Source organism: Megalobrama amblycephala, linkage group LG6 (genome assembly GCF_018812025.1).
Source record: "Megalobrama amblycephala isolate DHTTF-2021 linkage group LG6, ASM1881202v1, whole genome shotgun sequence".
NCBI lineage: Eukaryota > Metazoa > Chordata > Actinopteri > Cypriniformes > Xenocyprididae > Megalobrama > Megalobrama amblycephala.
The window spans coordinates 2,861,508-2,882,392 of NC_063049.1; positions in this window are offsets into that span (position 1 = coordinate 2,861,508).

Genomic DNA, 20,885 nt, shown 5'->3' on the forward strand with positions numbered 1-20,885 from the left:
CGATGAAGACATGATTGTGGAGATTGAAGTGGACCAGGCTAAAGCTAACGATAACGATGACGAAGCCATGTCCAAAGAAAACAAGGTTAACTGGGACCACACACCAATAAAAATAAATAAATAAATAAAAGAAGTAAGACACAAGACAACCTTGCTAAAGATGACATAGTTCCTAACGATCATGCCAAAGAAGACACGGAAAATGCGATTCTCCAGGCGGTACACAAGCTAACTCAAAAAAATGTTTTATACGCTTTGAAAAGCTGATTGGGGCCAATTCATTAGCCATTGACAAGAATAAGAAAGACATATCAGAACTGCAATCCCAAGTAGTGCATCTTAAAAAAGAGAATGCAATTCTGAAGAGCGCGTGTGAAGAACACATTCAATATAAGAGAAGGTGGGATCTAAGGTTGATCGGCTTGCCAGAAAAAGATGATGAGAATGTCTGGGAGACGGTCATCGGGATTCTGACCCGGATTATCCCTATGTTGGTGGAGAGGCTGCATGACACCGTGGATACCGTGCACAGGCTTGGCAAGAGAGAGAGTGCCACCACCTCAAACAATGTCTCCAGAGTTGTCATCATTCAGTTTGGAATGCACACGTTGCGCTTGTTCTAAGGTATGTTTTACCTGTTATAGGGCTATTACAAATTACCACAGATTTTTTTGTGTGCAGCTAGTAAGATTTCTCATTCCTGCGCATATTTTTCTATTTGTCTGTGCATATATAGACTCTTTTTTAATCATGTTTTATTAACAAAATTCGGGAGGAGCAGGTGCAGATAATTAGACTAATTATCACAGGTGGAAAGCATTCAGCTAATCAACCAACAGAGGTATATATACTGCAGACTTACCTCCGTTTGATTGACAGTTTATCAGCATTTTGGTTCGCCCTGCTGCTATTATGTCACAAGTTAACGTCTCTCTGTCCAACCATGAAGCCAACTTTCCCGAGGATCCTTCGCCTCCACCTGCCGGCCCCTCGACATCTCCTTCTCCGCCTGACACTGCACCCGAGCCCCAGGCTTCCAGGCGCGGCTGACCACCTGCCCGTGCAGCTACACGCTCGCCTAGACGTCGAGCTCAGCCCTCGCCTCTACCGGCGAGACCTCAATATACCTCCCCGGCGTCTTCCTATTGTTCAGCCGTCCCAACGATTCCACCTATTGGCAAGTGGACAGTAGTAGGATTGAGACAAGCGCTGGCAAATTCGGATGTACAGTTCTCGCAGAAACTGAACAAAGCGGAACTGCACGATCTATATGTCAATTTACAGTCAGCCTACCTCTCTCCGAAGTCCACTCCAGCTCCCAAGATGGCCAACAGGCAGAGCAAAGCCCGCAAAGTCCAACGTTCGCCTCGCTCAACTCCTCCTTCCTCCCGCACAAGATCTGGCTCGACTCAGTCGTCGGGCCGCAGCAACAGGCCTTCGGCGAGCCTGGGCCGCGTCCCAGATGCCTCCACCGTAAGACCTAGTCCGCCTCTCGCTGAAGCCCAACATTTCTACTCGCCTACTCTCGCCGCAACACTGTATGCGGCCGGGCCAACAGGCCTCCCCTCAGCCTCTCAGTCTTTTCTCGCCATTCATAACCCTCCCTATTATCAGTGGCCTCCAGCTCCCTTCGCAGATACTAGCGCGAGGATGCTGGCAACTCAGGCTCAAACCTTTCATCAGTTCCCTCCGAACGTCTCTTCTCAGTGGCAGGCAGCGCAAGCAAGGGTGCCTACGCCTTCAGCTCAAGATTTTAGAGCACACCTTCATGCTCCATTAAATCTTCCTTTTCAAGCCCCAGAGGCTGATTTAAGCATGAGGCCACTGCTGCTGACAAACCAGGCCACAGCCCCTGCTTCTTGCAATCCACTCCTGCAAAACAAATCACCATACTCTCTCTTCAGAGCATCAGCTATGCCCGTCCCACCGAATGCGGTCGCCTCGGAGCCCCCCCCAGTGGCTCAAAACATCCGAGCGCAGATCCTGGCAGGTGCGGACGTAGATTTATCATCTCTTCTCTCTTTAATACCTGCTCCACATTCCAACTGTCAAATAGACTGTGGCGATTTCTCAGTCACCCTAAAAAACCCAAATCCACATTCATCTCGTCTGCTTTCTTTTTCTGAGTTTTCTATTGCTTTTTCCCGTTTTACTGAAATAATCTGTTCAGCTTTCCCCCATAAGCGGCGCAAACTGAATGATTATCTGGCAATCATAGCTGAGCTGGCGCTGTCCTATGGGGGCGGGCACTTCTACACCTACCACAAACTGTTTTCTGCAAAATGTGCTGTGCGAGTCGCCCAGTGGAATCAGTGCCCTTACTGGGGTGCACTCGATGCCGATCTCCACAGCAGGGTGTTTCTAGGCTGCAGAAACATTTCGTGTGCCATATGCAGGTCAGTGGCCCATTCCACTATGACGTGCCCACAGATTAACCCTTCCATCCCCCCCTGCCCGGACACAAACCAAGTCAAATCCACCAGCTATGTGCCAAGACCAGCAACCTTCGCTAACGAAGATGTGAGAAGAGCCCCACCTCTCACAGACAGCAGGCAGCCCTGTAACAGTTTCAACACTGCGGGCTGCTTCAGACAGCGCTGCAGATATTTACAGTGTCTAAACTGGTGTCTAAATCACTTAATAAAAAACATAAAAATTATTTATCGACTCCTGTGAACATTTCTCATCTTTCTATTGAATTAGCTCACCACCCAGATGCCGACTTTACTAATTATCTGCTGTCTGGTATCGAACACGGCTTTAAACCTGGCGTGGAATGCCCACTCACTCAGTCTATCATTTGTAATAATCTTCAATCTGCACTCGCAGAACCAGAAGTAGTAGATGATCTGATCAAAAAAGAAGTCGAGTCAGGTTTCATGATCGGCCCGTTCGACAATCCCCCTTTCGAAATATTTTGAATCAGCCCCATTGGAGTGGCTACCAGGAAATTCTCTGGTAAAAAGCGTTTTATAATCGATCTATCAGCCCCGCACAATTCCTCGTTACCAAGCATCAATAGCTTGATCCCTCTCGACAAATTCTCTCTAAAATACCATGACATAGATCAAGCAATCGAGATGATTAAAATCGCAGGTCGAGGCACTTGGCTTGCAAAAATCGACATCACCTCTGCTTTCAAAGTGATGCCTATTCACCCTGATTTTTGGCACCTGTTCGGGGTACGCTGGCGCGGGAAATTCTACTTTGCGTATGTTTAACATTCGGATGCAAAAGCAGCCCCAAGATTTTTGATATGCTTTCAGAAGCCGTTTGCTGGATTTTGTCCAACAATTACGTGATTCCTCACCTCATTCACTTACTAGACGATATTCTAGTCATTTCGCCACCCAACGCCATTCCAGCCACGCACATCCTTACAGTTCAAACTGTTTTTTCCAAGCTCTGAATCCCTATCGCCCAGGAAAAAACCATGGGTCCCGCCACATCCATCGAGTTCCTTGGCATTAATTTAGATTCTGAAAAATTCCAGGCTTCCTTGCCAAAAGAGAAAATCGATAGAATAATCCTCATCTCGTCAATCCTCCTGCATAACTCCAATTGCTCCAAACGCAAACTCCTATCCCTTCTCGGACACTTAAATTTCGCAATGCGCATCATTCCACAGGGCCACTCTTTCATTTCGCATCTCCTCTCACTCGTGTCTTTGGTTCATGCGCTAGAGGACCTCATTTCCGTAACTCAGGCATGCCGCAACGAACTCCGGCTATGGATATCATTCTTAAATCAGTGGAACGGCCTAACCTTTTTCTATAACAGTCTCGTTTCTTCCCCCGTCGATATCCAACTGTTCACAGATGCAGCCCCATCAATTGGTTTCAGGGGATTTTTTCAAGGTCGCTGGTTCGCATCACCATGGCCACCGCAGCTACAAGACATTTCACAGTCTTAGTCGCAGCTTTCCTGTGGGGGAAAGAATGGTCTGCTAGTAGCATATTGGTGCACTGCGACAACGAGTCAACGGTCCAGTGCATTAATAAAGGCCGTTCCCATTCACCCGCTCTGATGCCCATGCTAAGACATCTGACCTGGATTTCAGCATGTGACCAATTTATCATAATTGCTAAACACGTTCCCGGGTCTCAAAATCAGGTTGCTGACTCCCTGTCTCGTTTTCTTTTTCAGAAATTCGGGACGCTGGCTCCAGAAGCAGACCAATTCCCAACTCCCGTACCTCCTTATTCAGATCTGATATTTCCGTAAACCACCCATTAAAGCCCCTTCTCGATGCAACACTCGACGCCATCCTGCAGGCTGTTTCCCCCAGAACCATCCAATCCTACGTACCTCTTTTCATCGATGCTTCCAACAAACCTGCTACATGTTTCTGGTTTCAAAAACACCTCAAATCAGTTCTCCAGCAATCCGGCATCTCCGCGCAAAATTTTTCCAGTCATTCATTCCGCATTGTGGCAGCAACATCAGCAGCCCAAAAAGTCCTCTCCCAGCAGCAAATCCAAGTTCTAGGAAGATGGTCTTCAGATGCTTTCCAAAGCTACATCAGGACCAACCGTTTCCATATCAAAAAAGCCCACCAAACCCTTATCGGTCGATAACCTCAAAAAAAAAAAGAAGAAAAAAAAAAAGCCCATGCTGTGAGTCTTGATCTCCCATCGGATGCTGCAAGAGCCCTCCTGCTAAGTTTCCAACTTTTCCCTTCCTCTGTCTGGAGAGGCTTACCCATCTGATGCTGTGAGTATTGATCTCCCATTGGTCGCAGCGAGAGCCCTCCCAGTCAGATTTCATCCTTTTATCCTTTATTTTCCGCCTGTCTGCTAGCGAAGCTTACCCATCTGATGCCATGAGCATTGGTCTCCTGGAGCCTTGGTCTCCCATCAGATGCTGAATCAGAATTGGCATTCCAATTCCGTCCACCTCACTATCAACCAATATTTTTCGATTGGTCGGTCATTCCAAAACTTCGGTCGGTAGGGCTCACCCGTTCGACGCCGTGAGCCTTGGTCTCCCGTCAGACGTAACCAGACCCCTCCTGATCGGGTGCTCCAAATCACGCGCTTCCCGTCAATCGGCCGGTAGGGCCCGTTCACCTGGCGATGCACTATCCCGTCCCAGGCAACACGGACCCCCCGGTCGGACGGTTTAAATCATACTGCTCCACATTTATCGGCCGGTAGGGCTTTACACATCTGATACAACGAACATTGGTCTCCTGGAGCCTTGGTCTCCTATCGGATGTTGCGAGAGCCCTCCCGATCGGTCGTTCCAAATTTCAGCTACTCATTGTTTGTCAGGCTAGTAGGGCCCGTCCGCCTGGTACAGTGATACGCTCCCGTCAGTGGCAACACGGGCCCTCCTAGTCAATCGACCAGGCTTCTTGAAATGCCAGTCCGCCAATTCTCGGCGTCTTTTAGGGTCTTTAGTCTGGCGGCTGTCCTTATGCTCTTTTGCTTTTTGAGGGGAGTACTCTGGGTTCGGGCCAAAATTCCGAGCTCGGAGCCCTCCCCCTGGACAGCACGCCAAATACGCATTACTTTCTCTATCTAATTATATGTATATGTGAACTTGTGAAATGATGTTTTATTAACAAAATTCGGGAGGAGCAGGTCTAGATAATTAGACTAATTATCACAGGTGGAAAGCATTCAGCTAATCAACCAACGGAGGTATATATACTGCAGACTTACCTCCGTTCGATTGACAGTTTATCAGCATCCCTCCACCATCCCATCTCCTCACTTCTAAATTCTATCTCTCATAACCACATCTGGGGGAGTACTCTGGGTTCGGGCCAAAATTCTGAGCTCGGTGCCCTCCCCCTGGACAGCACACCAAATACGCATTACTTTCTCTATCTAATTATATGTATATGTGAACTCGTGAATGTTATCGCTAAATGTAAGGGGACTGAAATCAAACGTCAAATGTACGGCAATTTTTCTTTATTGTAAGGTGCAGAAGGTGAACTGTTTTTTTTTTTTTTTTGCAAGAAACTCATTCTGAATGTGAGGACACACGTTTTTGGAAACTTCAGTGGGGGGACTCTGCCTATTTCAGCCATGGTACATCTCATTCAGCTGGGGTTATGATTTTGTTTTTTAGGTTCCAAGGCTTAATTATTGACCATAAAAGTGACACGAATGGTCATTGGTTAATGGTGACTGTGGAGATTGACGGTGTTAAATTCATTTTAATTTGTGTGTACAGTTATAATTGTAAAGCCCTTAACAAATTATTTTATGCTGACCTATGTGTTAAGTACATTATGGAAGTGTACTAAGTGTACTAAAATAAAGTGTAATTTACTGTACTTTTTTTTCACCTGGGGCTTGAAATTCTGGAGTAGGCATATGAAGGACTATACAATATGAAGGATGTGAAGACTATACAATTTGGGCATGAGGGTTTTGGCAGTACCTGCAACCAGTGCACCAGAGGGTGTTCAGCCATGTTCAGCCTTATCATGCAGCCCAATCGCAGTAGACTCACAGCAAACACCCTGTCAAATCTGATATTTTTGATGTGCAATTCTGTTTTCGAGTAGTCACTTCAGGAGGACTTTACTCATTGTCTAAACTCTCTGAGTTTTGTTTGTTTGTTAAAAGTTTACATTATGGTCAAGTTTAGTGAAAAGTAAGTTTTCATCTGCAAAAAGTTTGCATGTTTTACATGTACTTACTTCATATGTAGACCGGTAAAGGCAGACACGTTCACCTAGAATCTTAGTAGTATCCATGGTTTTCTAAAGATCATATGTTTTCTCTATATAAAACAACTTTGTAAATAGCATTTTTGAGTACGAGACTTTTTTCAATAAGGCATTAAATGACTTTAAACTTGACTGAGACTCTAGCTGAAAAACTCCAGACTTGACTTGGACTCTAGTGATAAAGACTTCAGACTTGACTCGGACTCTAGCTGAAAGACTTCAGACTTGACTCAGACTCTAGCTGAAAGACTTCTCTGCCATATATCTGATATCACCTATCACATTAATTTGACGTCGCTAGTGGTTAATCTTTTAATCCAAATCGCTATCACTGTGCAATAGCATTTCGCTAGCTTGTTAGCTTGTCATCCGGGCCACAAACCATTCTTTTTCTCTCACATGCTCTTTTTTCTGTGACTCAAGTCCATCAAACAACTGTGGGAAGTTGGATCACTCTGCAAACACGGTGAGTCATGTCATCCTCTCCTTTTGTTGTTACTTGCACTGCCTGTCACATGCATAGTATAGCTCTTTCTGTCAGTGGGGAGATGTACACATGTGATAAATGCAGGGAGATAGTCAGGCTGACAGAGAGAATCTCATAATTAGAAACACGCATCCAAATTTTAATTGAGAATAGTAAGAATGCAAGGGCTTTAGGTACTGTTTGGATGCGACTAGCTTAGTGAACTCTGTACAATGTTCGGTTCCAGTTGTAGAGCCCGTGCAGCAGGGCAATTGGGTGACAGTGAGGCGGCCTAGTTGCAGGGAAAAACACCACTCTTCAGTTCCGATTAGAACATCAAACACGTTCTCCCCACTCAGTGACATACCCACCAAGAATCCTGTTGAAAGTGCCCTAGTAATTGGCTATTCTATTACACGGAACGTGAAAATAGAGACACCAGCTACCATAGTCACATGTTTGCCGGGAGCCAGAGCACCTGACATCAAAGCAAATTTAAAAGTGCTGGCTAATGCAAATCATATATACTCTAAGATTATTATTCACTTCGGCACAAATGATGTTTGACTTCGCCTGTCAGAGATCACTAAAATTAACATTAAAGAGGTGTGTGAACTCGCAAGTACGTTGTCAGAAAAAGTCGGGGTGATGAGATGGTTATCAGATTATCATCACTCAATGGCTGGCTGTCTAAGTGGTGTCCGCAGAATAATATAGGTTTCATAGACATTTACTCATTTACATTTACCCATTATCATTTACTCACCCTCAAGTTGATCAAAATCTGTATAATTTTCTTTGTTCTGCTGAACACAAAAGAAGATATTTTGAATAATGTGTTAAACTGAACAGTTTTGGAGTACTAAAATCAAGCAGAGGAGGAATAAACAAACAGCATTACCAGCTTCACTTATTACTAACCAGACTGACTTTATTTCTGTCACACGTCTACAGAAGTTCTTACTGAGAATTAACAGAGGTTTAGATGTTGATGTTTGTTTCATTTGAAGTCACCATCAAGGTGGAGAGTGTTGCTAGTTGGGATCTTGGTCCTTGTTCTTCTTCTGTTAGCTTTTCTTTGGCTGTTATAACTGTGTGTTTGTAAAACACATTTGTTGTGGCAAAAAAAGTCTAGATGAAGCAGGATAAGTTGTTATCAACTCCTTGTTATAGCAAAATCATCAAATGAGCATCTAATGGTATGTTTTTAATTTATACAAATGATTGAACAATAATAAAAAAAAAAAAGATCTGAAGGTGGGTAAAAAGCAGGCACAAGATTTGATTGAGTATATCATGAAGTCACACATAGACATCATTATTTTGGATATAATTCACAATAATGGTGACAATCAAAACTAAAAAAGCTTCAGTTACAAAACTCATCCTTATTTTGATTGTCACCATTGTTGTGAATCATATGCAAAATCTTGATGTCTGTGTGTGACGACATAATTACTCCTGCTCAAATATCTTGTGCACAAGCATTTTATATCTTCAGGATAAGTGATAATTTAATGCTATTGGTGCAATACTGCAGTTTCACAAGGCTGGAGGGCATAAATGCCAAATATAAACAGAAAATTAAAAATAGAAAAGTAGATTTTTGCTCTGTGATGATTTTGTTATCAACAAGAAGTTAATTTGGCTATATCTGGACTTTCTTGGCCAAAACAAATGAGTATTGTCACAACACATTGTGACAAATGTGTCCCACAGTTACAGTAACCAATGAAAAGTTAACAGATGAAGTACAAGGACCAAGTTCCCAACTAAAGCAAACGCTCTCCACCACGATGGTGACTTCAAATGAAACAAACATCAACATCTAAACCTCTGTTAATTCTCAATAACTTCTGTAGATGTGTGACAATAATAAAGTCAGTCTGGTTACTAATAAGTGAAGATGGTAATGCTGTTTGTGGAGTTTAATCAGATTTTGAGAGATTCAGCGACTTTTACTAGCAGTTGATTTTACCAAATGCTCAATCATCAGTTATTTTATCAGTTAATTATCTCATTTACTTCAACACTGTTTCAGTGTTTCTTTTAACATTGTGTAGATTGGAATCATATAAACACTAATCAGTGTTCTTTGAGGATTTTACTGTGAATGTTGTACATTTCAGCTTCTACTCAAACAGAGTTTTGTACCTGTAAATGTTTTTAATTTCTATTTTATATACAAATATGAAAAAAGTCTGAAATATATATAGTTTAAATATATATAGTATAATTTTTAATAATTATTTTACAAGTATGTGTATTTTATGAACGTGTCTAAGGGCAGAAACACTGTCTCCTCACAACAAGAAGGTTCCTGCGGTTCGAGTCCCAGCTGAGCCAGAAAGTATTTGTTCAGATCTGGTTTCCCTTACAATCCAAAGATGTGTGAATTACAGATGCTAAGTTGTCTAAAGGTGTGAACATGTGTTTTACTGTCTATGGATGGATCCGTGGCTCTTTTTTTTTTTTTTAAAACCTTGTACAGAGGTTCAACGAACGTCTATATTGGACGTTCAGAAGACGTCAAAAAAGACGTCATAAAAATTTTCATTCTGGCTCCTCAGTGGACATCTTTTCAATGTACAACTTTTGTGACAAAGACGTTGAAAAGAAATCTTTTGGACATAACTTTGCTTAAGCTCAAGTTAATTCAGTTCAGTTCAATATCAAGATTGATGTAGTATGTAGTTTATCAATTATAAAAGAAAATTTGAAAAAGCTATTATGCAACTTTACTGATATCACTAAGCTAAATATAAGAATTTAGCTCCAGATTTATACAGTGTTCTTTGTCAACTTCACCGGGTGTGTCCTGTTACCTGGACCTAAAAGAACATTTCCATGCAGGTTTTTCTCTCATTTGTAAATCAGGGTAAATGCTATTGAATTAAATTCAAATCTGATAATAAATTCATTTAAAATACATACAGTTTTCCATCTCAACTTCAAAGGTTGTGTGTTGTTGCTGGCTCCTAGAAGAATATTTTAAAATTGGTTTTAATCACAGAATTGTAATACAAGGCAAGCTATTGATATTCAAAGAAAGACATAAGCTCAACTCAACTTCTATTCTAACTCAACTTTAAATGCTGTGTGTCGCTATTGGTTCCTAGAAGAACATTTTAAGGTTGGTTTCATCCAGGAAACAATAGCATAACGTGTTATTGGAAGCAACAATTGCGAAAAATCTCACAAAGCCTCCTAAAGACTGAGCGGTATTACTGCCCCCTAGAGCAGTGGTTCTCAAACCTGTCCTGGGGACCCCCCACCACTGCACATTTTGCATGTCACCCTCATCTAACACACCTGATTCAAGTCATCAGCTAATTAGTAGAGACTGCAAGAGTTGAATTGGGTGTGTTAGATGAGGGAGACATGCAAAATGTGCAGTGGTGGGGGGTCCCCAGGACAGGTTTGAGAACCACTGCCCTAGAGGAACATGAGGCAGTTGTTCTGACTGAGTTTGACATTCAAACGTTTAATAAATTTATTTCAAAATCATACAGTGTTCAGTCTCTGCTTCACAGGTTGTGTCTTGTTACTTGGACCTAAAAGATTTTTTCCACACAGGTATTTGTCTCATTTGTAATCCAGGATGAATGCTATTGAAAGAAATTCAAATCTATTAATAAATTAATTTAAAATACATACAGTTTTCTATCTCAACTTCAAAGGCTGTGTGTCGTTACTGGTTCCTAGAAGAACATTTTAAGGTTGGTTTCATCCAGGAAACAATAGCATAACATGTGTTATTGAAAGCAACAATAGAGAAAAATCTCGTAAAGCCTCCTAAAGACTGAGCGGTATTACTGCCCCCTAGAGGAACATGATGCAGTTGTTCTGACTGAGTTTGACATTCAAAATGTAAATAAATTCATTTAAATTCATACAGTGTTCAATCTCAACTTCATAGGGTGTGTCCTGTTACCTGGACCTAAAGAAACATTTCCATTCATATATTTATGTCATTTGTAATTTAGGATAAATGCTATTGAATTAAATTCAAGCCTGTTAATAAATTAATTTAAAATACAGTTTTCCATCTAAATTCCAAAGGGTGTGTGTTGTTGCTGGCTCAAAAAAAAAAAAAAAAAAAAAAGGTTTTAGTCACAGAATTATAGCAGAAAACGTGTTTGTTTGTTTGTTTTTTAAAAAACAATGTTATTATCCAATTAAATAATCGCATATGGCATGGTTCCCCACATGCGATGTTCACACACAAACACACATAAAGCTGATTGGCACACAGCAAAAAAATAATGTGTTTACATCTTATGTGGTTACATATAAAATTAATTTATTGTACTGAAATAAAAAATGTGTTATTTAACATTTAGAAAGTATTAAGTTACACCAACAAAACTAAACCTACGCTTGGGATGAGGTAAACAGCTCTTTTACCAATTGCGGTATGGGTGACCACCTGGTATTGCTCTGTCACAGGGCATAGATGTGAGTTGTAAGAGATATATGTAAGAGATATACATGTAAGAGATATATTTTTACTACTGTTATACCATGTAAATATTGATTTAAATGATTTGTAAAGCATGTTTGCCTTTGTTGGATTATAAGGTGTTTTAAATAATCTTTGTTAATTTTGGTTAAAATTAATTAAACAGGCTCGAATTTAATTCAATAGTATTTAACCTGAATTACAAATGACATATATATATATATATATGAATAGAAATGTTGTTATGGGTCCAAGTAACAAGACACAACCTGTGAAGCAGAGACTGAACACTGTATGATTTTGAAATAAATTTATTAAATGTTTGAATGTCAAACTCAGTCAGAACAACTGCCTCATGTTCCTCTAGGGGGCAGTAATACCGCTCAGTCTTTAGGAGGCTTTGCGAGATTTTTCGCAATTGTTGCTTTCAATAACATGTTATGCTATTGTTTCCTGGATGAAACCAACCTTAAAATGTTCTTCTAGGAACCAATAATGACACACAGCATATAAAGTTGAGTTAGAATAGAAGTTGAGTTGAGCTTATGTCTTTCTTTGAATATCAATAGCTTGCCTTGTATTACAATTCTGTGATTAAAACCAATTTTAAAATGTTCTTCTAGGAGCCAGCAACAACACACAACCTTTGAAGTTGAGATGTAAAACTGTATGTATTTTAAATGAATTTATCAGATTTGAATTTAATTCAATAGCATTTACCCTCATTTACAAATGAGAGAAAAACCTGTCAAAACAACTGCATCATGTTCCTCTAGGGGGCAGCAATACCGTTCAGTCTTTAGGAAGCTTTGTGAGATTTTTCGCAATTGTTGTGTTTCAATAGCATGCCTTCAGCATCACTTTTGACAGTAAAACCAACATCAAATTATTCTTCTAGGAACCAGAGACAAGACACGCCCTTTGAAGTTGAAACAGAGCATTGTATTTATTTTTAATTCATTTATGTATTATCTTTATTTTCAATAACATGTTTTTCTGCTGCAGTTCCGTGGATAAAAACAAAACCAAAATGTTCTTTTAGGTCCAGGTAACAGGACACACCCTGTGAAGTTGAAATTGAACACTGTATGAATTTAAATGAATTTATTTACATTTTGAATATCATTTTGAATTCTTCTAGGAACCAATAACGACACACAGCATTTAAAGTTGAGTTAGAACACTTTATTTATTTTCATTGAGCTTATGTCTTTCTTTGAATATCAATAACTTGCCTTGTGCTACAGTTCTGTGAATGAAACCAACATAAAATGTTCTTCTAGGAGCCAGCAACAACACACAACCTTTGAAGTTGAGATGGAAAATTGTATGTATTTTAAATGAATTTATTATCAGATTTGAATTTAATTCAATAGCATTAACCCTGATTTACAAATGAGAGAAAAACCTGCATGGAAATTTTCTTTTAGATCCAGGTAACAGGACATAAGCTTTGTGAGATTTTTCGCAATTGTTGTGTTTCAATAGCATGCCTTCAGCATCACTTTTGACAGTAAAACCAACATCAAATTATTCTTCTAGGAACCAGAGACAAAACACGCCCTTTGAAGTTGAAATAGAGCATTGTATTTATTTTTAATTCATATATGTATTATCTTTATTTTCAATAAAATGTTTTCTACTGCAGTTCCGTGGATAAAACCAAAACCAAAATGTTCTTTTAGGTCCAGGTAACAGGACACACCCTGTGAAGTTGAGATTGAACACTGTATGAATTTAAATGAATTTATTTACATTTTGAATCTCAAACTCAGTCAGAACAACTGCCTCATGTTCCTCTAGGGAGCAATAATACCGCTCAGTCTTTAGGAGGCTTTACGAGATTCCCTTTCGAAAGGGAACTCAACTCTGCGCTGATTGCGCTATGGGGAACGGTCACTTGTGACAGGTGTTCGAAATGCCAAGAATCACAACACTCCAATCCTATTGGCCGGCGACAGCCTATGACGTCATTACGGCGCGAACCGTGACGTATAAAGGGAGCGCCTGAGGAAGCAGTCAACATCTTCCCGTCTTTTCGGGACTGTTTTGTTTGTGCCATTATTTCACAAACTCCGGTAGGAAATTTCTCCTTTTATGTCTGCAAACGTTCAGGAGAATGTGTTCATCCGTGTCCCAGGGGTTTGACACTTGATTTACACGTTTCTGGCGTTTTTCTGTCTGGAGAGGAGCGAACGCATAGATGATGCTTGAGGGCATCTACAGGATGTGTGTTTATCTATTTCTCTCGCTGCTGGGTGTGTGAGCTGCTGTGTTTTTGGGACATGCTTTTCGGCAGGCTGCAGCTGCTGTGGGAGCGCGTTAAGAAAGGGCCGCGCGCGGACGGCTCGATGAATGGTTCCTTTCTGTCCATGAATGTTGCAGCTCCCACAGACTTTCCATTCTCTCCTGATCTCCGCGTTTGAGATCGGGAGTTCATGGAAAACCCCCTGGCCGTTCAGATTTGGACCTGAGCCAGACAGACGGGAGGAGGAAGAAGTGAGAGTGAGATGGGTGATCAATTGTAAACACTGTTGCGTTTGTAATCAATCCCCCAGCTATTTAAGGGGCGATTTATATCTACCCTCTCCTCTTCTTCTTCTTTCACCTCCCATTTATATTATATATATATATATATATATATATATATATATATATATATATATATATATATATATATATATATATATATATAGGATGTATGTATTTATATGCATGTGTATATATATTTTATATCATGCTCAGATACTTCTTATGGTCAGACTGATGGCTGGGCTCATAGTAATTATTTTTGTTGGCCCGCTTTCTCAGTTTGATAGTAAGAGGCTTAAAAGAACCCTAGATTCTTTCCTTTTTTATGTAAAAAAAGAGTATTGGGATCTTTGGTCTTTTAGCCGTAGGAATATGAGATGGATCTATTTTATGTCTTTAAAATAAGACCTTGTTTTCCTGTATAGTTTTTCTGAGCATGTAGTTTATCAGGAGGCTGGCCCATCTTGAGCTGAGGCTCTGAGACAGGGCCAGAGGTCCAGTATGGCCGCTCAGGCACAGCTGGACTCGAGGAGGAAGAAACAGGTTTGAGGAGGTGATTGATCACGTACACCAATAGCGTCTGTAATCGATTCCCTCTCGTTGTGAGGGCAACATTGCATTTGTCCTCGCCCCTTCTTCCTCCGCCTCCTGAGTTTGAGTTCTTTCTACTTGCTCAGGTGCTTCTTTTACAGTTAGGCTGTCGGCTGGCCTTTTGATAATATTTTTTCTAAAGGCCGCCTTCTGGCTTGATAGTGAAAGTGCTTTTAGGCTTAAAAGAACTTTTGATTTCATCCTTCTTCATGCATTAAAATAAGGAGGGAAAATCTTCGTTCTGCGAGCCGCAGGAAGGTAAACTGGGTCTATATTTTTATGGTTATGAAAGTATAGACCTTGTTTTTCCTGTATAGTTTTCCTGAGCATGTAGTCAGTAAAGTTAGAAGGGGTTCTTTTGGGCAAAATAACTGTAGCATTAGGTTGGCTAGTAGCCGCTTTATGGCTGCTATTTTGTAGCCTCCTATGTTAGAGTAGCTTCTCAGTTTAGTTTAGGTTGAGTTAGCACTCGTCGCTTCAGTTATTTGTGTACAGGACGGCTTATCGCCGCCTGACACTGTTTGCTTGCAGTGCTTCATTTTCTCCTCATGTTTGAAGGTTTCAAAATGAAGCCCAAGCTTTGCTTGGCTCAGTAGGCCTTAGCTAGCGGCTAAGCTAGAGCTAGGTTTAGGTGTTTGTTTGTTTGTTACATCACCCTTATTATTACTATCCCTGTTAGGTTGTATAGTTCCTAGTTCTGGCCTCCTCCTGAGGGAGTTGCGTGCAGTATGCCCATTTCCCCTTCGATTTGAGAATGTTGGTGCTATGGCTGAGGTTAACAGCTAAGGTTATAGGCTGTTATTAGCCTTCCTGGTGTTGTTTTTCCCAGGTGGTAGGCCCTTATCTTCGAGAAGATGAGTTATGCAGTGCTGCTAGGCCCCACTTTTTAGAACTTTGTCATGCTTATAATGTCTTCACATAAGCCCCTTGAATTATATTGAAGTTTGAGATTACGATGCTAAATATTTTAGCTTTCGTTCTCTAGGGTTCATTACAGATCTTGGATCTGTTCTGTGAAACATTTATCCTGTTTGGATGGCATGTATTACAAAGCATTTGTGTTTGCTTTGGGGTTCTAAGCCTTTAGCCCTACATACATATGTGAGCTTACTCTAGTGCTGCCACAGGTTAACGCCTGCTTCTGTAATAGCAGGCTGTGATTAGCCTCTACACTGCATTCCAAATTATTATGCAAGTGACATATCAGTAAGATTTCAGTAGAATAAACATTTAGATTTTAGTTTTTCTAAGAAAATGTTTGTTTGTTTATTTATCCATGTCTTTTTAGATAACTGGTATCAATCTCAGACAAAATAATTTGTCAGGTCTATGGAAACCCTACTTAGAGGTTGTTCAACATTATTAAGCAAGTCACAGTTCTCATGCAATATGGGGAGGAAGAAAGATCTTTCTGAAGATGACAAGCATGAAATGGTGCAATGTTGTGCAAAAGGCATGAAAACAACTAATATTTTGTGAAAACTGAATGGAGATTATCAAATTATCATAAGGTTTGTGAGTGATTTAGAGCACAGCAGAACTCGGTCAGATAAAGGCTTATTAATGAAAGTTCCTGTCAAAAAAAAAAAAAATTGTATTAAAAGGGCAGCTATAAAAAAGACAGTGTTGAGCAGCAAACAGGTATTTGACGCTCCTGGTGTCTCTGGAGTCTCAAGAAGCTCTCCATGCAGGCTGGCAGTTGTGCGTAAAGATGCATTTTAGACACCACTAACCAAACCTCACAAAGAGAAACATTAACAGTGGGTTAATGCTATGCTCTAAATAACTCAGAAATCTTATGATAATTTGATAATCTCCATTCAGTTTCACAAAATATTAGTTGTTTTCATGCCTTTTGCACAACATTGCACCATTTCATGCTTTTCATCTTCAGAAAGATCTTTCTTCCTCTCCATATGGCATGAAAACCATGACTTGCTTAATAATGTGGAACAATCTCTAAGTAGGGTTTCCATAGACCTAAGTAGACCTGGCAAATTATTTTGTCTGACATTGATACCAGTTATCTAAAAAGACATGGATAAATAAACAAACATACATTTTCTTAGAAAAACTAAAACCTGAATGTTTATTCTACTGAAATCTTACTGATATGTCACTTGCATAATAATTTGGAATGCAGTGTATCTATGAACGTAGTGTTTTGTTGTACTCCCCGGTTAGGGTTTGTGTTTCACTGAGTGCATCACCTGTTGGATTGCACACTCAGGTTGAGTGTAGAGAGTCTTATTCTGGTTAGAATAGTATGATTACACATACGATTATCATACCGTGTACATTTGCTTACTTACGGTATGGTAAAAAAAAAAAATAATAATTCACTTGCGCATAGACAACAACTTTCCACTTCACTAAACTTGCTCCACACCCACACATACAGCAGACAATGTCAGAGACAGAAGTTGCTATCTCTATTTTCTGTGCCCCGTTGAAAAATAAGTTACAATTTGCAGTATGGGAATACTTTAGATATAGAAAAACAAACACGGGGCTGTCCTCGAGTGTAGATATCCAAAAACAATGCAGGCGCAAAGTAGGCCTAACGTTACCTGCAAAAGGAGGAAACACATCAAACATGTTGACCTATATTCGAGAACACCATCCGTGTAGATGCAGGTATGTTCCGTTTATAACTTAGGTCGTATGATATGCGTGATGGAGAGGGAATCCCGGAATCCAGTCATGAAAATGGAATGTACAGTATAACGCAGCGATGTCAGGTAAAATCGCGCGATTTGTTGGACTGATGAATAAAACGAAAGCAGAGCTGTACAATAAATCAAATCGCGACATGGTCTAGGCGGGGTCTTTGAATATTAAACGCAAACAGACTGCTGTATAAATATATCTGTCTGTTTAACGTGTCTGCCTGTGTGAATGAGCTGCGCCGTTTCGTGTACTACATACTTAAAGGTGCTAAAGAGGATGTTTTGTTTTATACATTTTTGCAATATTACTTGAAACTGTCTTTACTAACTGATAAAAGACTATTTATTAGGTGCACTGAACGTAATAATATTAATATACATCATCTGTGCACGAGGTAGGGCCTTAAAAACATCAGCCAATCGTTTACGCGATTGGCCCTCTGACTTGTCAATCACTGCCGTGACGTTCCTTGTGAGAGACGTGCGCGGATTGGCCCTCTGGCTTGTCAATCACTGCCATGACGTTCCTTGTGAGAGACGAGCGCGGCTGCACTCTCCAGTAACTTTACACACTCCACAGGCGCTGCATGCAATGTTTTTGTCAGGAGACAGGAATAACAACTGCAGATTATGAGTTACATGCGGTGAGTCCGACATAATGAATCCAAAAAACACGACACAGCGAATGCCGGTGGTAAACACTCGTGTTCCAATACTCGTGCACGGGTTTTGGGAGGCGTTCCTTTGCAATGAGCTGTGAAGGAGGGGGGCTGTTCTTACGCATGCGCTCATTTCAAAAACTCAGTAACAGTCTTTGGATTCTCAGTCGACGAAAAAAATCATCTCTATCACCTTAAAGTATGCGTGGCGCTCTTATTGTTTTTTAAGTGTTTGCCGTCTCGTTATCAGAGGACATGAACACAAACATATCCACGGTTGCTCTGAGATAGCGCTTAATGAGCATTTCATCATTTTATTTGAGAAAAACCATTGTCAAATACACTGAAACTCAAAGCTCTTCACTACATCCTGTCAAAATAAAAGACCGGTTTTTAACTCGAAGAAATTGACAAATTTATTATGATTGTTAAATAGAATGTACTTCTCAAAATAATTATAAAAAAAGTTAATTTCATTTCCATCATTTTTGATAATATTTGTATTAAAAAAATAAAAGCCAGAAGAATTAAGTCAAAGCAGAATTTCTGAATTTTAATTATTAATAAAAGTTGTTCAATTTCTAATCCATAATAATTTATTAAATGTATTTGATTGTTTTTGATTATTGAAATCTGAATAGAGAAAACAAACATTTTAATTAATTTACTGGTCATTTTAATTCATGATATAAATAAAAATTGATTGTTAAATACCGTATACCGTGAAACCGTGATATTTACTCAGACGGTTATCATACTGTGGAAATCTCATACCGTTACAACTCTAGCTCCCAGTTGATCATGACCACAGCAGCTGTTTTGCATTTGCTGTTAGATTGTTGGCTCTTTATTGTAGCCTCTTTCTTAATACAGCTTGTTTTTTTGGGCGCTGTTGGTTTACGATCATGAGTTTGCTCACGTATTTTAGCACTGCCTCAGGCTTATGCTCACATTGTGTGAGGTGGTAGGCCTTGTACGCCTTCCTTAGACCGTGATAGCATATTTATGTGTACTGGGTACATTGCCTGTTGGAATGTGTAGGCTTAGGATCAGGTTATGTAGCTAGTTACCCACAGTTATCGTGTAGGGTCTAGAGCTGGTTCCCTTTGAGTTTGGGCCCTGTTATGACCATGGGCTGGCACCACATGGTGCTAAAAGTAGTAGGCTTTGCCAGGCCTCCTTTGTTGCCTCCGTGTTAGCCCAGCTGGGTTGGTTATATCTAGACTCATTCCATAGTTGAGTCATGTCTTATGACTCATGCCGCCATCGGCCACACCCACCTCCATATGAATAAGCCTTGGGTCAGGCTTCTCGTTGAGTTCTGTGGCGTAGTGTGTACTTCTCCTACCTAAGGGTTTCTCGAGTACTTGGCCTGCTGGCTGGCCTTAGTCATGAAGCTACCACTGGTTGATGCCATGTGTTCATAGAGGTTGTAGGCCCCTATCAGGGCCTCCTTTCAGTCTGCATGTTGGCACAGCTTTGTGTGGGTTTCTGTGTGACTCATCACCATGGATGAGTCGTGTTTGCCACTAGCTGACACCGCGTGTTTTACGAGTTGTAGGCTTTCCCAGGCCTCCTAGGTATCATGCTGGAGTTTGGCTTTGTACTCCTCTCGCTTAGAAAGTAAAGGTGCTTTACTGAGTACATTTCTGAGTGGCTTGCCTCTCGAGGTGAGCTCCTGTATTAAAACCAATTGTTTGTCTGGTTTTATGCATTTGCTTCCTTGAGCTTGGTTTCCTTTAGCTCTAGTTGAGCTAAGTAGCTACCTTGTTTGTTACTCGGTTCTATTTTGCTCCTAGAACTTTAGTGGCCGCTAGCTGACGCCGCGTGCGACAGGTAGGCCTCATGGGCCTCCTTTGGGAGCATGCTGGCATTTACCTTTCTCAAGGTTTTTCTCTCTGCCCCTTTTACTGAAGCAGTAAAGGGATTTGTGTCGCTGGCTGGCCGGGGCTTGGGCTGACTGATGACCTCCTTTGTAGTCGGTCTGTTTAGCCCGAACCTTGATAATGCTGCCACGAGCTGATGCCACGTGCCTTCTGAGGTTCTTTAGCGCATGATGGCGTACGCTGTACTCCTCTTGCTTAAGGAGTAGAAAGGTGCTTTTACCGAGTACACTGCTCGTTGGATTGTGTTGGACGGGCTGTTTCATGGGTACTCACAGCTACTTAATTATTTGGTGAGCATGCTTCCAGCATGCTATGTTTCAGGTGCTTGGCCTTACAGGCCATCCCCGAATATCGCCTCGTGTTAAATTTCTGTGGAATGCTTAGTTTATTATAAAAGAACTCTAGTTATGTTGTAGACCCTTTTTCCAGCCTCCACAACTATGTGCCCACAGTACGGTCTGTCTGTTAGGTTGAGCTTCGTACTTCCCTCTGGGTTGACTGTGTAATTGTGCTTAGCTCCCTAAGCTGGTCATTGGTTGTAGACTTCTATGAAGTTTCCCGCTGAGACCGGCCCTTAGGCTGGTTTGTGCTCCCTTTACTGGGGTTTTTCTAGCGCACAGCCTCCTCAGTGCTTTATCAGCCACTGAGTAGATCCTAGGATGAGCAGATTATACTCCCCTCAATACGAGGGTTTATAGCGTTTAGCTGAGTTCTGCTCTCCAGGATGCCCATCTTTTAATAGCCGCTAGCTGACGGCGCGTGTAACAGGTAGGACCTCGGGGCCTCCTTTGGGAACATGCTGGCATGTACCTTTTGGCTTCTTTGACATTCTTTATTGAAGACAGTAAAAAGAATTTTATGTCGCTGGCTGGCCAGGGCTCCGGCTGACTCATTAACCTCCTCTGTAGTCGGTTTGTTCTGCCTGGAGCTTG